General features: G+C 49.2%; 1 protein-coding gene across 10 annotated transcripts in view; it reads right to left on the bottom strand.

The window, feature by feature from the left end:
* The window catches only part of SLC22A23 (solute carrier family 22 member 23), a 185,902-nt gene that overhangs the window by 84,123 nt on the left and 86,583 nt on the right, over positions 1-15,196 (bottom strand). The window lies entirely within an intron of this gene.

Raw genomic sequence — 15,196 nt, forward strand, 5'->3', positions numbered from 1 at the left:
TAATGATCTGTGGGGCGAGGGTCACAGCACCGACTCCGCCCCTAAGAGCATGAAGTGCCTGCTGCCTTGTGCTGCACCTTTTCCTTTAAGTAGGAAACAGGAAAAACACTGAGCCTCCTAATTCTGAGTTTCCAAAAAGAAAAAAAAAATGGTGCCTCTGTACCTGTGGCTTCCCATCTTCCACCCACTTAGAAATGGTTTCCTCTCGCCTAGACGGTGTGGCTGAGAGGTTCAGTGTCAACCCTTGAACCAGGAGGGGACAGTTTGATTCCAGGTCAGGGCACATGCCCGGGTTGTGGGCTCGATCCCCAGTGTGGGGCATGCAGGAGGCAGCTGATCAATGATTCTCTCTCATCATTGATGTTTCCAGCTCTCTCTCCCTCTCCTGTCCTCTCTGAAACCAATAAAAGCATTAAAAAAAGAAAAAAAAAGAAAAAGAAATGGTTCCCGCTCTGTGACACTGTCTCTGCCAATAAAATAAAAAAATAATCTTCCTCCCAGATACTTACTAGTGTCTCTTCCTCTTTACATGTGAAAATAAAATGATGAAGAGGTCCTAATACCATATGTTTCCTCATCTTAAGATAGAAGAGTATCAGAGGAAAAAGATGAAGTTATTGTGTGTGATAAGAAGCTTTTAACTTAAAAATTAGGAGAAAGACACAGTAGCATCGAGAATTCTAATACTGCTCAGGACCGCAAACAGAGGTGGCAGCATGGAAGGGGATTCTTGGGGCCTAACAGAAGACGATGTGGATGGCTGGAGAGTGGGGAGGAAGGGGTGGGGGCACGAGGGTTGGATTACACTAACACTTTGCTTCTGAGTCTGTGCAGTGGGTCCATAGATGTCTATGTCAGAAATATTTCAGTCACCAATAACAAAGACCATCAAAACAAGCTGCTGCCGCGCACTCTTCCCACGGGGCCAGCCGCTGGGATTTGGACTGCCGGCTCCCGGAACTGCTCAACAGGAAATGGTGAGCTGCTAAACAGCTGACAGAATTGGATCATAAAACAGTGTATTCAATCCAACCTGCATGCCTGAGAGGCTAAAGGGCCACCGCCCACCTTGGAGAAGGCAGCAGCCTTCTCAGGAGGAAACCTCAGAGGGGTGATCCTGGCTGCCGCTCACCTCCTCATCTGCTCCTGAACTTGGCCACTCTGTACCACCCTCCCATCAGCTTCTCCATTTCACCAGACAAATCTTCAGCTTCAGACACAGGAGTGTTGATTTATGGCAAATCCGCTGGCCGGGTCCCTGTCTGGATAGGACATTTCTTCCCGAGTCCGGAGCTCCGCTGGAACCATGTCCTCTCCCTCCTCACCTGCTCAGCAGTGGGGACCAGCCGACCTGGGCCTCTGGGCTTTGCATTCAGGCCCATCACATCCACAACACCCATAACCAGGACCCGGTTACACCCGAGCCCTTCTGAGCATTAGACACATTACCTCCTAAACCAGTGGTCGGCAATCTGCGGCTCAGCAAACCGCGGCTCTTTGGCCCCTTGAGTGTGGCTCTTCCACAAAATACCGACCTCTGCGCATGGGCCACGAAGTTTCAATCGCACTGTATGTGCGCGCCCGCACGTGGTATTTTGTGGAAGAGCCACACTCAAGGGGCCAAAGAGCCGCATGTGGCTCACGAACCGCGGTTTGCTGACCACGGTCCTAAACCCTCACCAAATCCTATAGATAAGGATATTAGGTGTTATCCCATTTCTAAGATGGGAAACAGCCCCTTCAATGGTCAATTCATGGACTAGTGATGCCAAGTGGTGCCTCCAAGACAGGCACAGGCTTCTGGATTCCCACCACCATGACACACCCAGAGGCCGTGGTGGCCTGGAACACACCTTTAAGCAGACAAGCCAGCAAAGCACCCTGGGAGAGAAAACCAAAATGAAACAGGAAATAAGGTAGGCACTGTATAGGATGCTCACGTTTCGTGCAGTGCCCACATCACATTCTCAGTTGCAAAAATCCAGCGGCATTTAAATGCCATGTGAATAGTTATCATTGTTTTGGCCAAACAAATCCTCCTGTTCCTTAAGCAAAGGTCAACTGCAAACCACCTGCGTAAGGACCTGCCATATCCAATAATTACCCAGGCAGCTTCTTGTGTAAACGCAGGTGGTGCAGCAACAGTGCACAGACTATGCCCCTTATCAATCCACAGGAGGACACGGCTTCAAGCACAGAGTAGGTTTGTTTTCCTAGCTGCCTATGCACTGCATTAGCCACAGATCCCAGCTATTTCAAAAACAGAACTCCATGTACTATGTTGTTTACCTCTTTCTCATTATCAACCATACATCCAAAAGCATGCCATACATAAAAATGCAGAAATGATCTCTCTGGCTACCAAATTAAAAGCTTCCTGAGTTTAGGAACTGTGTTCTTATTCAACGTCCCAGGACCATCTCTCAACCCGGAGAAAACCCTGAATAATGATGAAAAGTGAAAAATGGAAGGAAAACTGTGCATAATAATCAGTGCCCCATTCCCAGTCATCAAGGACTAGGCAGTGGGGTTTTGCCAGGGGAGATGCCAAGATGAGTAAGCTGCAGAGCTGACCACAGGGGGCCACAGTCTGCCGGAGGAGACACATGACTATGAGACAAGGCACACCTGGTGTCAGGTGTCACATCTGTGACGCACAAAACACCTTGCAGGCAATGCAAAGGTGGGAGTAGATGCTGGGGATGACTTCGTAGAGGAAGCAGTATTTGAACTGGACCTTAAGGGGAAATAAGTAGGGCTTTTCTTCTGGGTGATGAGGAATGAGGGCCGCAGAGAACAGTTTGGTTGTCAGTATCAGAAAGTCCCCAGGAGGGTTTCTGCTTCAGCAACCAGCGAGGACACCAGAGGAGCCACAGCTCTGCTGGGGAAAGGAGCACAGGGATCTGCCTTCGGGAGGCTGGTAGGGTGTCGGCAGAGGTTTCGGGTTCACAGGGAAGCTCTGGCTCCCCTTGGGTAGTGTCCTGGGAGTCTCTGCTTTCTGCCCCTCCCCCCGCGTCATCTGAACCAGGCCTCCACACCTATGGAGTCTGCACATCAGGTCTGCTGTCCCCTCCTTCCCGTCCCCCTACTCCTGTGCATCTCAGTCATTTAGGATGACAGGAGGGCAGGGAGCCATACAACTGCAAAGGAGAAAACTCTTTTTTAAATTTAGAGGCACACAGAGACAGCAAGGAGACATACAGGCCACATCCAGAACCCCAGATAAGTTTCAGTTGAGCAAAGGATGGGCACTGAGAAGGGGAAGTGAGGGACACAGCAACCGAACCTCATCCGACTCCAGCGCAATGCGGAACGAGCCCTTACTGAGGACTCGCCACTATTGGGCAGACAGCAGCCGCGCTAAGCTGGCTGCCCGGCACACTGTCTCCCATCTTTGACTGAGCAGCTCTTCTCAGGTCACACACACGTTTAAAACAAAACGGGAAGCAGAGAGATATACAGAGGGCCAATAAGCACATGAAAAGGTGCTCGACATCACTAATCATGAGGGAAATGCCTATCCAAACCACCGTGAGATTCGCTTCACACCCATTAGGATGTCAAAAAAGTGAAGAAACAGGGATTGTTGTGCACTGCTGGTGGGGATGTAAAATGGTGCAGCCACGGTGGAAAACAGTGTGACAGTTCCTCAAAAAGTTAAGCAGAGAATTACTACATGATCCAGAAGTCCCACTTCTGGGAATTGAAAGCAGCGACTCCAAAGTTATTTCCACACTCATGTTCACAGCTACGTTATTTACAATAGCCAAAAGGTGGAAATAATCCAGATGTCCACCGGCAGATGAATGGATAAATGAAATGTGGTCTATACAAACCATGGAAGACTACTCAGCCTTAAAAAGGAAGGACGTTCTGACACACTGTGCTGCATGGCAGAGCCCTGAGGACATTAAATTCAGTGAAATACGCCAGTCACAAAAGGACACATACTGTACGATTCCATTTATATGAAGAACCCAGAGTAGTCAAATTTGTTGGGACAGAAGGTAGAACGGTAGTTATCTGGGACTGTGGGGAGGGAGAGTGACGAGTTACAGTTTAATGGGAACAGAGTTTCAGTTTTGCAAGATGAGAAGTTCTGGAGATGACGGTAGTACCACACTTGCTATTAATGCTATTGATTTGTACCCTTAAGAATGGTTAAAGTGGTAAATTTTATGTTATGTGTATTTGACCACAATAATAATAAATAAAAAACCCCTGCAAACAAACAAACAAGCCCCAAATGTAAAGCAGGATTATTTGCCTTTGGGGGCCCCCGTGGTCTGTGCCTACCCTACCCAGCCCACATAAGGATCCTCACACTGTCCCACACTCCACGGAGTGGGCGTGATTCGCAGAGCTTGTTGTGCTATCGTTCTCAGGGGTCAAGTCTCCTCTGTGGCTTAAAATAGAGAACTACATTCTCATGGTCAGATTTCAGGCAGCGGCTCAATGGCAGGAAAGGTGGTTTCAGGGCCGTTCACCTCCTGAGTCAACCCCGACAACCTCATTCCCCATCTCCACGTTTCCACTCACCCCCGTGTTCAGCACTGTCCCGTCCACTTAGGAAACAGGGAGGACCAAGTGGGCCCTCCCTGACGGAGGCAGAGCAACGGCTCAGACAACCCCGCGCAGGTGCGCGTCCTCCAACAGAGGCCCTGGGGGTGGGGCATCCTTCCTGGCTGGGCGGAAGGGACTTCCCAGGATGGGAGGAAGGGGCTCCTTGAGGTGGAGGACTGCAGGGGTCAGTGGGAGGGTCAGTACCTCATTTTTTTTATCTTTTTACAAAGTTGGATAAATCAAATCTGTGCCGATTACTATTTTATCCCACGTCCTGTCCTTCTCGCTCATGACCTCAAACACCTCAGGGCCCCTCAGACAGCATCACAATGACCAGGTGAGGAGCAGCACATCACAGTGATGGAAAGTCTCAAAGTCAACAGCTGAGAGAGGCCACACAGGCCAAGGTCCCACGAGGAGGTGCCTGGCGTCAGTTCCATTTCCAAAACTCTGGGGACCGAGTCTCCAGACTTCTGCTTCCATCTCCAGTTTCAAAGGGGGCAAGGGGCAGGGTAAAGGTCTGGAGAGGTCTCTCCTGGTCTCCCTTCTACAAAGCACTCCCTTGCCAATAGCAAGCCCTGTGTGGTCCCAGAAAACCCTCCCCAGCCTCTTTCTGAATCACAGTTTGGGGGCAATAGGAAACACAAGGCCAACTCCATAGATAACAAAAGCCACTCTTGCAGTAATAATTAGTGAAGTGTGACATGTGAGCCAATTCCCATGCTCACAGCCAAGAGCACTGACACAGCTGTGAGGGAACGGCAGCCAGATACAGAAAACAGCAGATCGGAGAACACAGGGGAAACATTCCGCATGTACATCTCAGAGGTTTGCATGCAGATCAGCAAACTAACGGCTCTGTGAACTTCTAACCAAAAAAAAAAAAAAAAGTTGCTGAAAGTATAATTTAAAAGATTAGAATACATTTTAATCAGGAATTGAAACACCTGCTGAGGAAACCCTTTCCTGACCCAAATAGTGTTAGCTAAGGGCCTCCTTCCTCCTGGGTTCTCTCATGGGCCCATCTTTTTAAGAGAGGCAGTCCAGGGCCAGACTCTGGGCCAGGAGGAGGTGCCCATCCGCCACCTGGTCCCTCCATCTCTCCACCGCTCAGAAGGGGAGCAGGGTGGAGGGGAAGGGAAGTTCCGCCACAGGCCAGCCGCCTCCTTTCCATGTGTGTGTGAACGAAATATTAAGCAGGCGCAGCCAATTAGCAGCCTTCGACAGCAGACGGCTCAGAGGCCGAGGAGCGGGGTTTTGATCTGTATTCTCACTGGACTGGCCCGCGCTCAGCTGGGAACAGCCTCCTGCTCTGTTGTCAGCATTCTGCTCACCCGCTGCCCTCCAAGCTGGCAGCCTCGCCGGATGGATCTGCCCCACGGCTTCCGCAGTCCACGGCTAGCCTCGGCAGCCGGCAGCCGGGACCCCGGGCCTGCAGCAGCAGGTGACATCCCCGCCCTGACTATCCAGGGCTATCCAGGGCCTTTTCCTGCCACCCGGGGACCCATCCTGAGGGCCACTGCCCATAGCTTCCAGGGGGCATCAGAAAGAGGCTTGCACTCGGCTGAGGATGTGAGCACAGGGCAGTTAGGCAGTGGCATTTTTTTCTGTGACTTAAGTTCTTGCCATTTCAAAACAAAACACTCAATTGCATCTCCCCTCAACCAGCCAGTTTTTCTTCCTGTAGCCCTGGCTCACCTGTCCTCACCTAGCCCAGCAGCAGGGGATGAGCTCAGACAGCCCAGCCCAGGTAATATCAGGGCGGATGGCAAGTGGGGGAGGGGGAAGGTGTTGGCTATGGTGCTCTGTCCCAGAGCCCAGGCTATCAGCCAAAATAAGACATAAGACATGGTCCAACTGGGATATGGCAGCTTCGGCTGCTTTGCCCCTCAGGGAACCGGGGCCCACAGGCTGAGGGGGGTTGGGAGGGAGGAGGAGCTGGAGGGGAGCGAAGGGAGAAGGAATGGGCAGAAATAAGCTCATGGGCTCAGCCCCTGCTCACTGCCTGGCTGCTGGAGTCACCTTGATAGCACAGGCTGCTGTCTGCCACAAGCCCAGGCCCGGTTTGGGGGCCCAGCAACCACGCCCAGACTGGGACTTGGGACCCCAGTGCTGAGGGACCACCTGCTTTCCTCCCAGAACAATGGCACTCCACAAAGGACCACCATGGCACTAACTCTGGCCTTCCTTGCTCCAGCCGCAGGCCCCAGGGAAGAAGGGAGCTTTTCCAGGGGTGGTGGGAGCCACCTGCGCTGGCCTCTGCTCAGCTCCGCTTCCGTGATGACTCCCGACCCTGCCCTCCAGTCCTGGCCGCTCAGGGGACCTGGCTTTACACTCTGAGAGGACATAGGGAGGTGGGGCGGAGCCAGGGACCGCCTGACCCCACAGGTGACTTACAAAGGACATTTTTCGACTTTAGGCCTCTAGATTCCAGCCTAGTCTAGGTGGTAGCTCTGATAGGGGCCGGCTTCTCGTGGCCAGCCTGCGGGCCCAGGCACCCGAGGACCCAGCCAGTCCAACGTCCCTGCATCCCACTGAATCACGCCGCTCTGGGGCACTGTTGTGAGCACCTTCAGGATGGGACAAAGGTAAGTGAGACACACACAGAGATGAGAGCTCATTTTCCAATCTACACAGAAAGACACAATATTATTTGCTTGGAAAGGAACAGAGAGAGTCCTGATGATGCCACCAAACACTCGCCCAGAGCTTGGTCCCTACAGTGACCGGTAAGACAGGATAGACAGTTCCTACTTTTCATTTTAAGAAGCCGAGGACCAGCTCTCTGAAGTAAAGTGCCCCAGGTGACATGGCTAATAAAAGCCTCCCTTCAGGCCCTGGCTGGTGCTGCTCAGTGGTTAGAGCGTCTGCCCGCACACCAAAGGGTCGAGAGTTCAATTCCTGCTCAAGGGCATGTTCCTGGGTTTCGGGTTCACTCCCCATCCCCAGTTGGGGTGTATGCGGAAGGCAACCAGTCGATTGATATTTCCCTCACACTGATGTTTCTCTCCCTCTATCCCTCCCTCCCTGCCTGCCTTTCACTCTCTCTGAAAAGACAATAGAAAAATATCTTCAGGTGAGGATTTTTTAAAAAGTCTCAATTCAGGACCAGAATCCAGGGTTTCAGACGCCTAGGCAAAGGATCTTTCATAGTCACCATGCTCCTGGCCCTACAACGAGGGTGCAGCAGTGAGCCAACCGGCATGGACACCCGTCCATGGAGTGCACACAGGCTCTATTTCCTGGTTTTTGGAGCAAATAATTCAACATTAGAGAACACAGATTAAACCTATAACTATGGAAACTATCCCTCATGGTTTTTCAGAATAATTCCATTAAAAAATTCTTTTCTGCTATTATCATAAGACAAGTGTTGGCCATGTGTTTAGGTTCCCCCCACCCCCCTAAAAAATTTAAAACATTAAAAAAAACAGTCATCAGGTCACCCTAGCCAGTTTTCTCAATGGTTAGAGCCTCGGCCTGAGAACCAAAAGATCTTGGATTTGATTCCTTGTCAAGGGCACATACTGGGTTGCAGATTTCCCAGCCCTGGTAGTGGCATGTTCGGGAGGCAACCAATCACTGTCTCTCTCTCTCTCTCCCCCACCCCCTCCTTCCTCCCTTCCATTCTCTCTAGAAATCAATGGAAAAAAATATCCCTGGTGAGGATTAAAAAAAAAAAGGAATCAGGTGTATAATGCAAGTATTTTTATCCTGAATTCTTCTGGGAACATCAGAGGCAAAAGGAAAAGAGAAACCAGAAAACTTTATCTTTAAAACAAGTTACTAATTTGTCAACCAAAAACCATGTTGGTTTCTTATTCTTTTATTCACTTAATTTTTCTTTGACTCCTTTAACTTGTCATAGTCGTTATGCATGTACCATGGGTTTACAGCATCATGAAAGAACACAGAGAAGGGCAAGAGGACCCTGGGAGTCAAAGTGAGAAAGATGAAAGATATGGGGATGAGCTATGGCTCCACCACAATAAGGTGGGTAGCTTTGGTGCAGTTTTCAAGCCACAGTATTCCCGTCTGTTAAGTGGTGCTCAATTTTTCACTCACAGTATTGTGGGGGGAAGGGTTAATATGTGGCAACTATCCAGTATAGTTCCTGACTTAATAAATGACATTATTTATTATTATTACTAGAGGCCCAGTGCACAAAATTCATGCACTGGGGGTAGGGTAGGGGGGGTCCCTCAGCCCAGCCTGTGCCCTCTCACAGTCCGGGAGCCCTTGGGGGATGTCCGACTGATGGGGAGCAGGCCTAAGCCAGCAGTCGGACATCCTTAGCATTGCTGCAGAGGCAGGAGAGGCTCCTGACACCACAGCTGCATTCGTCAGCTGTGAGCCCGGCTTCTGGCTGAGCGGCGCTCCCCCTGTGGGAGCACACTGACCACCAGGGGGCAGCTCCTGCATTAAGCATCTGCCCCCTGGTGGTCAGTGCACGTCATAGTGACCAGTTGTTCCTTCGTTCAGTCGATTTGCATATTAGCCTTTTATTATATAGGATTATCATCAGTAATGTATAAAAACTAACTTTTCCTAAGTTACTGGCTACTCAAGGTACTTCACAGGGGAAAATGCTTCTATAGGGTCTATACCAGCCGTGGGCAAACTATGGCCCGCGGGCCGGATCCGGCCCGTTTGAAATGAATAAAACTAAATAAAAAAAAGACTGTACCCTTTTATGTAATGATGTTTACTTTGAATTTATATTAGTTCACACAAACACTCCATCCATGCTTTTGTTCCGGCCCTCCGGTCCAGTTTAAGAACCCATTGTGGCTCTCGAGTCAAAAAGTTTGCCCACTCCTGTCTAAGACAGTTCAGAAACCATACTTTTGAGGCAGGATAAGAAGTCCTCCTGCAGTTAGCTGGATATTCATCCTTTGGTCTGCATTTAAAATGTCTGTTTCTATATACCACCACTCAGGCATTAGTGAGCCAGGTGTGACAGGTACCCACAGGGCCGTTCTCCTGTGGCCTCAGGACCCGGCCTTGGCAGGGTCTGCAGATAGCTCTGTGGTCATCTCACTCGCAGTTTCCCCCCAGAAGGCAGTATGGACTATGGCCACCCAGCCAGTAGTGAGACTCCTCTGGGCCTTGGGAGAGTGTGGACAAGGAGCCAGCCATTCACAGAACAACTTTACAACATGGGCTAAGCACACCCTGATGAGAAATCATTAGCATTCCCATCACACAGATGAGCAGACTGAGGCTTAGGGAGGTGAGTCAGCTTGCCCAGAGTCACAGCTAGTGGTGGCAGTGGAAAGGCACAGACTGGATCCTAGGTGAGGTTTGCGAGTGGCTGCTCCTGACCATTTGTTAGCACTTAAAGATTAGTCACATGAGATGAAAAGGGAATAGGTGCTCCCCACCCAGTGTACCCAACGGCCTCGACTGGGACTCAAATAATGTCTCAACTTCTTGCAGAAACATCTGGCTCTCTGCATCTTCACCAGCAGCCCAAAGCCCGTCTCATGGAAAGCCCGCCACTGGGCTCCAGCAGGTCAAGGGGACTGAGGGTGAACAGCAAAAGTGGGAGGCTTTCTGGGGACACAACCACTTCCCACTGTTTTGGACAAGTCTTTTCTGGAAATAGATTTTAAGCAAAATTTGAATCCTTGGTTCCTATGACAAAGCACTTGAAAGCACACGCATCTTGGAAATATGCTTACCGCTCTGGCCCCTCACCCCAGGCACCATCCATGTGACCCCAGTGTCGGTGACGCATGTCAGGCTCCCCCCAGGGCACTTCCCCTTATGTCCAATCAGGGCCATGCAGCTTGCAGCCTGGGGCCTAAAGATGTGTCTGGGAATAGCCATGAACTTTCCGTGGTTTTATGCAAAGCTGTATGGGCGTGTGTGTGTGTGTGTGTGTGTGTGTGTGTGTGTGTGTGTGTGTGTTAGATATGCATTCTTCCAGGGGAAGGACCCATAGATTTCATCACACTTTCGGAGGGGGGGTCTGTCCCAAAAAGATTCAGAAGACTCAAAAGCACTGTTTTAAAAGGCGCTTTCATGTCTGTCTAATTGGCCAGATTTCAACAGAAAGTGGGTCAGAGCAATTAAAGCTGGAGAAAGTAAAGGATGGACAATTTAAACTGTAAAATTTCAGGGAAATTAAAACAAATCCTCCAATGAGTAAATTACACAACAAGACTCCAATAAACCGGTGCACCTTTAGGTGTGGAAGGGGTAGGGGGCAAGGATAATATGGATCAGGAAAGGGTAAGAACCGGCAGAAACGCCAAGCGGAAGAGGAAGTTGCCTGCAGGGCAGGCGGCGGGTCCAGTTCCCAGGCGTGCGCTGTCCAAGGCGGGCTCCACAAGCAGCTTGTTTAGGCTGCACACCAGCTCCTATTTCTAGTAAACCCACTGGGAAAACTGTGCATACGGCACAGAAGTCCTGGCTGCCCCTCTGGGATCCACCTGCTGATGTGCCAACTGCTCGGAGTGAGGAGCTGGTTACAACTCCATGCTCTTCACCAGAGATGGCTCTGCTTTTATCCCAATTATGTCTGTCTGTCCCGTAAAGTATGGCGTTTATGTTCTTTAAGAAAATACTTGCCGAAACCGGTTTGGCTCAGTGGATAGAGCGTCGGCCTGCGGACTGAAAGGTCCCAGGTTCGATTCCGGTCAAGGGCATGTACCTGGGTTGCGGGCGCATCTCCCAGTGGGAGGTGTGCAGGAGGCAGCTGATCGATGTTTCTCGCTCATCGATGTTTCTAACTCTCTATCTCTCTCCCTTCCTCCCTGTAAAAAATCAATAAAAATATATTTAAAAAAAAGAAAAAAGAAAAGAAAATACTTTTTCCTGCTTACTATTTGCACAAATAGTTTAACTTGGCTGATCATCCCTCCTGTCTCCTTCAAACATGTCTTCTAAAGACAGATGGGGAGCTGTTAAACCACATGAGTCCTTGTGTCCCACCCTGCAGGATCCCCGGTTAAAAATAAAAGGACCAAAAAAAAAAATGACAAAAAAAGGACTGTAACCCTAGCATTTTAAAAATCACCACTACCTCCCTGTAATTTTCCTCTAACCCCAGGCTTAAGGAAATATCCACCTCACAAATGTTTCCCAAAAGTTCATGTGTAACTTGCTTTTTAGAGATAACGGTATAAAGATATGTTTAGGTTCTCAATTAGAAGCCAGATTTTAGAGGGGCCCAGGCTAGTTCACACAAGTATGTCAACCCAAAGCTACTGAAATGCTTCATACTTAAATGTGTGTTGAAACAATATGACTTCGATATTAGAAATGGTTTTTAATATATCTTAAGCATAACTTTTTTCTTGTGAAGATTTCTTTTACATATAGGTGCACTTCAAGACATTGGAGTGGCTCTGGCCACTTTTTCAAGAGCAAAAAAAAAAAAAAACTCAGGACATTGTAACTACCATTAATATTTGTTGAACATCATACTTTTCTTTTGGGGAGAAAGAGGCAAATTATAGGAAAACAGACCCAATTTTATCAGGATGACTGTTAAGAGACAGGACTTCAGTGTATGCCACCGCACTTCCCTTTATGGAATATATAATATGCTTCCATTTTTTAAAGATGCCTTGGTTGGGAATTCCCCCCCACCTTAAAATTATAAAGAAAATCCACTGATTTTCTTTTCTTTTTTTTTTTTTTTTTTGAATCCTTACCCAAGGATACTTTTTTCTATTTATATTTTAGAGAGAGTGGAAGGGAGGAAGAGGACGGAGAAAGAAACATGGATGTGAAAGAGACATCGGGGCTGGAGATCGAACCTGCAACTGAAGTATGTGCTCTTCACTGGGAATTGAACCCGAGACCCTTTAGTCTGAGGGCTGACATTTCAACCATAGAGCAAAACCAGCCAGGGTTGATTTTCCTTATAAAAATAAGGTGGTTAGCTACATAGAGGAATGCAAAAAATCTTTACAAAATTAGGCTTTGGGGGGAAATGACTTAAAGGAAATCCTATATAGTAAAACCCTAATATGCAAATTGACTGAAGGGCGGAACGACCGGTCACTATGATGCGCACTGACAACCAGGGGGCAGATGCTCAACACAGGAGCTTCCTGCTGGTGGTCAGCATGCTCCCAAGGGGGAGCGCCGCTCAGCCAGAAGCCGAGCACAGTGGTGGTGGCGGGAACCTCTCCTGCCTCCGCTGCATGCTGGGGGAAATGAGCGAGGGGTCCCGGACTGGGAGAGTCCCGGACTGTGAGAGGGATGTCTGACATCCGAGGGGTCCTGGACTGCAAGAGGGCGCAGGCCGGCCTGAGGGACGCACCCCGCCACCGCAAGTGCATGAATTTTGTGCACCAGGCCTCTAGTTACTTAATAAAACAATTTAACAACTTTTGAAGAATCCTGAGCTGGCCCTTGAGTCTGACAGGGGCAGAGAGGGTGCACGCTGACTTCTCAGGGAGGTGGCCTTAGCTCTTGGTTCTGACTTTGCATGAAGTTTTCTTCGCACACGTGTGGAGAATGGGGCTCTCTCCATGGGACCTCTGAGCTTTAAGAAGCTGTCTCGCCCAGCCAGAGTGGCTCAATGGTTGAGCATCGACCTATGAACCAGGAGGTCACTGGTTCAGTTCCAGGTCAGGGCACATGCACTGGTTGCAAGCTCAATCCCCAGTAGGGAGTGTGCAGGAGGCAGCGGATCAATGATTCTCTCTCATCATTGATGTTTCTATCTCCTCTCCCTTCCTTTTTTTTTTTTTTAAAGAGGAAGCTGTCTGCAGGTGGGCGAGAGAAGGCTGTACTTGTCAGGGCTGCTCCTGGGGTGCCCCACACCACCTCCCTTGTGAGGCCTGAGGGAGTGGAGCTCTGGCTCCTTTCAGTGCCTCTCACCTGACAGGGGGCCCACGTGCCCAATGGCTGGCTCAGACTCCACATTGAGCAAGCTTGCCCAGCAACCTTGATGTGCCTGCGCGTGCCTATCTTGTAAACATTTAATGCAGAGGAAACATCGATCCTGGCTTAGTTTTAATAACTTGATTGATCTTTTGAAACCAACGGGGCCTTCAAAGCCAGGACATCGTGGCCTCATTCCTCTGCACAGTGCGGAAGGATCCTGGCAGCTAAAGCCCCTGCCATCCGCACATGGTCCTCCAGGGGCACAGCTGTCCTTTTAAGGGGCCAACAAGCAGGAAACCAAGTGTTCAACTTCCCCAAAACATCTCCTACCCGAGACTCATTTGCCCATTCAGCTGCTCCCAGAACAGCCTGGTTCTTCGGAAATCGCTGTATTTTGTTAACTCCAAGAGACATTGAACCACAAATGTGAACTTATGTGAAAGGGAGTCTTGGAGAGTCTCTGTCCTTGAGCAAATTATCATTTCATTTTGCAGTTTACCTGGTGCGACGGTGCCAGGGCGACTTGAGATTTATTTTAGACTCAGGAGTGATAACAGAAATTCAATTTAGCAAACACCTATTGAGTGCCTACCAAGTGTGGAAGGCAAAAAGAGGAACAAGACACCCTCTTTCCTCAAAGGATGCGTGCCCAAGTGCCCGGAGCAAGACCAGGAGTTGGCAAACTCTCCCCGTGAAAAGCCACACGGCAAATATTGTAGCTGTTGTGGGCCACCTGGTTTCCGCTGCAAGGACTCGGCTCTGCCACTGTAGGCGAAGCCGCCGGAGACTCTGTGACATCTGAGCAGGGCTGTGTCCCAATAAACCTTCACTGATGGATGCTGAAACTTAAATTTCTTACAATTTTCACATGTCACAAAATAGAATCTTCTTTTGACATATCACAATGCTTAAGAAATGTAAAAACCACGCATAATTCACAGACCACATAAAAAAGGCAATTGGCTGATTACAGACTCCTGGGCTAGGCTCTCAGGTCCGGCCCTCGCTAGCTCTACAGGGGAAGGTCAGTTGCCCCGACTTCCTGAGACTCGCTTTCTCATCTATAAAATGGGGATGAGAGCCCTGGCTGGTTTGGCTCAGTAGATAGAGCATCGGCCTGCGGACTGAAGGGTCCCGGGTTTAAATCCAGTCAAGGGCACAAGCCTGGGTTGCAGGCTTGATCTTCAGTGGGGGGTGTGCCGGAGGTGGCCAATCAATGATTCTCTCTCATCATTGATGTTTCTAGCTCTCTCTCCCTCTCCTTTCCTCTCTGAAATCAATAAAAATAAATAAACACATAAATAAATAAATAAATGAGAACCTCTGCCTTGTATGTTCTAAGAATTAGATATCTAAACAGAGAAAACTTTAATTGAATGTTAGCTGATCTCCTTCCTGGAGGGATGTCCTGTTTGACACGGAATATGACATTGATAATGACACTGACAATGACAATAACAACTAACCTACAAGAGTATTTGTTTCCTACAAGGTGGTGTGTTCAGTGCTACATGCTTGTTACAGCATTTTATCTAATCTTTGATGCTATTGATTTTAAGATGCACCATTGCTGAGTGTGCCACCAAGAAAGAAAGAGCTGCCAGCTAACATGACACAACCTTGATGTAAGATGCATCCTGATTCACAAATGCGAATGTGTGTGTGTGGGGGGGGGGGGGGGCGGGGGAGGGGGTCTCAGGGGTGCGTTTTAGAGCCAATGAAGTTCACCTTCTCCTTTCAGTCCACAACTGTCCTAGGACAGGTACTACCTAGTACCTAGGGAGGT

The sequence above is a fragment of the Myotis daubentonii genome, chromosome 3, assembly GCF_963259705.1.
Source record: "Myotis daubentonii chromosome 3, mMyoDau2.1, whole genome shotgun sequence".
In the NCBI taxonomy this organism is placed as follows: Eukaryota; Metazoa; Chordata; class Mammalia; order Chiroptera; family Vespertilionidae; genus Myotis; species Myotis daubentonii.